Genomic DNA, 5,734 nt, shown 5'->3' on the forward strand with positions numbered 1-5,734 from the left:
AATTCATATATTATTCAGCCTCTAATTAAATTCCTACTATTTTTTGTGATTTTTCAAATTCCTGTCACTGCAACTGTCCAAAACAGTATTATTGCTAATTCACTCTTTCACACTTTCTTTGTATTAACCTCATTTAGCCTAATATCACAGTTCACTTTCACCACAATTCATACATCACAAGTGTAGGTTCATGATTACAATGTCACTATAAAATCATCCCGTTGAACAATTCGGATCAATCCTCGATACTTGGTGGTTTCAGCACACAGCTCCACCATCATATTTCATATAATTCGGCCCTCTTGTACACATGGTGAACACTTAGTACCATCCATGTGACCTAGCCAATTTATCTCGTAGCTCTCTTGTCTACATGGTGTCCTTCACTTGGTATCACAAATGCGACCTAGCTACATTTATCCTCTTCCGTAGCTCTCTTGTTTACATGGGATACATCCCGTATCACACATGTGACCTAGCTACTACAAAGTACCTAGCTACTACATAGTATCTCGTAGCACTCTTGTACACATGATGTGCACTCAGCACCATACATGTGACCTAGCTACATTTCATCTATATTATTCAATCTTTTTGAAAGTTCAACCGGGATTTCTCTCACTATTACTTATTTTCATTTTGCCAATAGTCGATTTATGATTCAAAATCAACTAAAATATATAAAATAGGCTGAAATACAAAAATGTAAATGAAGTTAATGTAATATTTACATACAAACTTACCTCGGTGCAAAATATGGAAATTTTGCAATTTAGTCCAAAACCTTTTCCTTCCCCCGATCGAGGTCGATTCCACGCCTTTCTTGATCTATAACAACACATTTAGCTCATTTAACACTCATACTATTTATTTCAATCGAAAAATCACATTATGCAAAAATTACATTTTTGCCCCCTAACTTTTACAAAATTATGATTTTGCCCCTAGGCTCAAAAATTTAATTTCAGCCCTTATTCCTATGTTTCATGACATGCTGAACATTTTTCTCTTCTACAACAACATCAAATTCTCACTCTAACATGTACTTATGAGCCTTAGATATTTTTATCGATTATATCGTTTTGCTCGTTTTTGCTAAAAATCGCTTAGAAAAGATCGTTCTCCTAACCTCAAACATTCATATTCTACCATCAAACATCAAAATACATGCATATCATTCATGGGTAAATTTTTAAACATAAACCCTAACTCCAAATAATGGTAGAAATACGTAAACCGTGCTACGAGGATTTCAAAAATGTAAAGAACATTAAAAACGGGGCTTGAATGCACTTACTATTGAGCTTGAAAGCTTGGAAAAAACCCTAGCTATGGTGTCTATGAGAGTTTCGGCCAACTTGATGAAGATGATACCAAATTTTGGCCTTGTTTTCCCATTTTATTATTTTATTTACCAAATGACTAAATTACCCTTCATTAAAAACTATGATGTTTTATCTTCCTTTAGGTGTTTTTTTCCAAACTAGTATAATGGTCTAATTACTATACAAGGACCTCTACTTTAAAAACCCATTACTCACAAGTACTTAGTAACTTTGTGAACTAGAACACACATTTTACAACTTTTGCAATTTAGTCCTAAATATCAAATTGGACCCTCTATCGATAAAATTTCTAAACAAAATTTTCACACAGTCATGGAATCATGCCATAGACCTTAAAATGATAATAAAACTATTATTTCTATCTCAAATTTGTGGTTTCGAAACCACTATTCTATTTTGGCCCTAAATCGGGCTGTTACAGCTCTCCCCCCTTTAGGGATTTTCGTCCCTAAAAATCTTACCGGTAAAGAGGTTTGGGTACTGTTTTCTCATGGCTTCCTCCGGTTCCCACGTAGCTTCTTCTACTCCATGTCTTTGCCATAACACTTTCACTAAAGCTATGCTTTTCTTTCTCAACTGTTTCACTTCTCGAGCCAAAATCTTAATCGGTTCTTCATCATAGGTCAAGTCAGATCGAATCTCAATTTCTGTTGGAGAAATTATATGTGAAGGATCAGAACGATAACGTCGCAAATTGATACATGAAACACATTATGAATTCTTTCTAACTCTGCCGATAAAGCCAACCGATATGCCACTGGTCCAATCCTTTGAATAATCTCGTACGGCCCAATAAAATGTGGACTCAACTTGCCTTTTCGGCCAAATCTCAGAATCTTTTTCCATGGTGACACCTTCAAGAACACTTTATCACCAACCTGAAATTCAATTTTCTTTCTAAATCTGCATATGACTTTTGTAGATCTGAAGCAGCTTTCAAGCAATCACAAATTACTTTTACTTTCTCTTCAGTTTCTTTAATTAGATCAACTCCGTGAATCTGTTTCTCACTAAGTTCGGTCCAATATAAAAGAGTCCGACACTTGCAACCATACAAGGCTTTGTATGGTGCCATCTGTATACTTGATTGAAAACTGTTATTGTAGGCAAATTCAACCAAAGGTAGATATTTCTCCCAACTGCCTTCAAATTCCAAAACACAGCATCTAAGCATATCTTTGAGTACTTGGATTACTCTTTCTGAATGACCATCTGTTTGTGGATGAAATGTGGTACTAAAGTTCAATTTTGTGCCCAAAGCTTCTTGTAACTTTTTCCAGAATCTCGAGGTAAACCTCGAATCTCTATCTGATATTATAGACATAGGTACCCCGTGCAACCTCACAATTTCAGCAATATATAATTCAGCTAATTTATCAAGTGAGTAATCGGTACGTACCGGTATAAAGTGAGCCGACTTTGTTAACCTATCAACCACTACCCAGACAACATCCTTCTTTCTAGGAGTCAGAGGCAAACCAGTTACAAAATCCATGGTAATCCTATCCCATTTCCACTCAAGCACCATTACCGGTTGGAGTAATCCTGAAGGCACTTGATGCTCAGCTTTTACTTGTTGACAGATCAAACACTTGGTTACAAATTCAGAAATGTCCCTTTTCATGCCTGGCCACCAATATAATTTCTTTAAATCATTATACATTTTTGTGCTACCAGGGTGAACTGACAAACATCCCCTATGCTCCTCATGTTATATTTTCTGAATCAATTCATCATTTTTCGGTACACATATCCTGTCTCGAAACATCAAACAGTCACCTGGTCCAACTCGAAAATCTGAGTCGTAACCTGATTCACACTGAGTTCTCTTGGTTCGCAACTCACTATCGTTCTTTTAAGCATCACAAATTAGCTGGAGAAATAACGGTTTAGCCCTCATCTTTGCTAAGATTGACCCATCATCAGACAATGCTAACCCTGTATTCATGGCTCTCAAAGTAAAAAGAGATTTCCTGGTCAAGGCGTCAGCAACTACATTTCCTTTTCCCGGATGATAATCAATCACTAGCTCATAATCCTTCAATAATTCAAGCCATCTCCCCTGTCACAGATTCAAATCCTTTTGATTCATCAAATACTTCAAACTTTTGTGATCAGTAAAAATTCGGCATTTTTCACCATACAAATAATGTCGCCAGATCTTCAAGGCAAAGACAATAACGGCCAATTCCAAATCATGTGTAGGATAGTTCTTCTCATGCGGCTTTAACTGTCTCGATGCATAAGCTACCACTTTACCCTCTTGCATCAGTACACATCCAAGGCCTATCAATGATGCATCACTATAAATTACGAACTCCTTCCCTGGTTCGGGCTGAACTAAAATTGGTGCTTCAGTCAATCGTGCTTTCAGCTTTTCAAAACTCTGCTGACATTTATCAGTCCATTCAAACTTAACATTCTTTTGCAACAACTTAGTCATAGGAGAGGCGATCATCGAAAACCCCTCGACAAAACGTCTATAATACCCGGCTATGCCTAAAAAGCTTCTAACCTCGGATACATTCTTTGGCTGTTTCCAATCAACGATCGCGGAAATTTTGCTCGAATCCACCCAAATACCATCACCTGAGACTATATGCCCCAAGAATCCGACTTCACGAAGCCAGAACTCACTTTTACTAAACTTAGCAAACAGTTTCTTTTCTCTCAAGATCTGCAATATGGTTCTCAAGTGTTCGACATGCTCAGACTCGTCCCGAGAATAAATTAGAATGTCATCTATGAACACTACTACAAACTTATCCAAATATGGCCGAAAGATTCGATTCATCAAGTCCATAAATATAGCTGGAGCATTTGTTAAGCCAAAAGGCATCACAAGAAACTCATAATGTCCATACCTTGTCCTAAAGGCGGTTTTTGGCACATCCGACTCCTTAACTCTCAACTGGTAGTAACCGGACCTCAAATCGATCTTTAAAAACACTGTTGCCCCCTTTAACTGATCGAATAAATCATCAATCCTCGGTAACAGGTACTTGTTCTTTATAGTCACCTTATTGAGCTGACGATAATCAATGCAAAGTCTCATTGAGCCATCCTTCTTCTTTACAAACAATACAGGGGCACCCTAGGGAGAGAAACTCGGTCTCACGAATCTTTTGTCTATTAACTCTTGCAACTAAGCCTTCAGTTCTTTTAATTCAGTCGGAGCCATTCCATATGGAGTAATCGAGATCGGTACAGTCCCCGGCAATAAATCAATGGCAAACTCTATCTCTCTATCTGGAGGCAACCCTGACAATTCCTCTGGGAATACATCTGGAAATTCACAGACTATCGGCACTAATTCAAGCTTCAATTCTGACATCTCAGTATTCATTACATAGGCAAGATAAGCTTCACACCCTTTCCTCATGTATTTCTGAGTAGACATGCTCGAAATCACCATAGGAAATTTATTTGATTCATCTGTTTCAACCCATAGAATTTCACCATTTTCACATTTCAACTCTAGTGTTTTTTGTTTACAATTTACCTTGGCATCATACAATGTCAACCAGTCCATTCCCAAGATAACGTCAAACTCATCAAATGGTAACAGCATCAGATTAGCCGGAAAACAGTGACCTTGAATCATTAATGGGCAATTCTTCCAAACCTTATCAACTAGCACATATTGGCCTAAGGGGTTCGACACTTTAATCGTAAACTCAGTATACTCAACAGGCAACTTCTTATTATATATTAAATTCACACAAATATAGGAATGAGTAGACTCGGGATCAATCAATGCAATAACAATAGTATTATAGAGAGAAAATGTACCAGTAATGACATCAGGAGATGATGCATCCTCTCAGGCACATATGGCATAAGCTCTAGCAGGTGCTCTAGCTTCTGATCTCGCCGCTGAATCTTTCATCACAGTTTTACTGCTAGCCCCACCTCCATTATTTCTCAGTGGTCTACCTCTGTTAGCGGTAGTACTCTGTCTAGCACTCTGAAATTTTTCATCTTTACCTTTCTCTGGACAGTCTCTGATAAAATGCTCGCGAGAACCACACCTGAAACAAGCTCGCTCGTTTCCCCAACACTCACCAAAATGTTACCTACCACATTGCTGACATTCGGGCTTTCTAGGCCGCACATTACCCACACTTGCCACTGAAGTAGCTTGAGCTATAGACCCTGAATATGCCTTACCACGATCTCTATGTGAGTCCCCAGCTGAGACTGTCATTCGAGGGTTTATCTCTTTGGACCTCTTTGATTGAGATTGAAATGACTTGCTTATCGGCCTCTTTCTAGCATCTCGAGCCTCAATAGCAGCTTTTCTTTTTTCTTTGTTCAATTCTTCAGCTTTAAGAGCTCGATCAACCAATACTACAAATTCTTTCAGCTCCAAAATTCTCACAAGTACT

Source organism: Gossypium hirsutum, chromosome A13, assembly GCF_007990345.1.
Source record: "Gossypium hirsutum isolate 1008001.06 chromosome A13, Gossypium_hirsutum_v2.1, whole genome shotgun sequence".
NCBI lineage: Eukaryota > Viridiplantae > Streptophyta > Magnoliopsida > Malvales > Malvaceae > Gossypium > Gossypium hirsutum.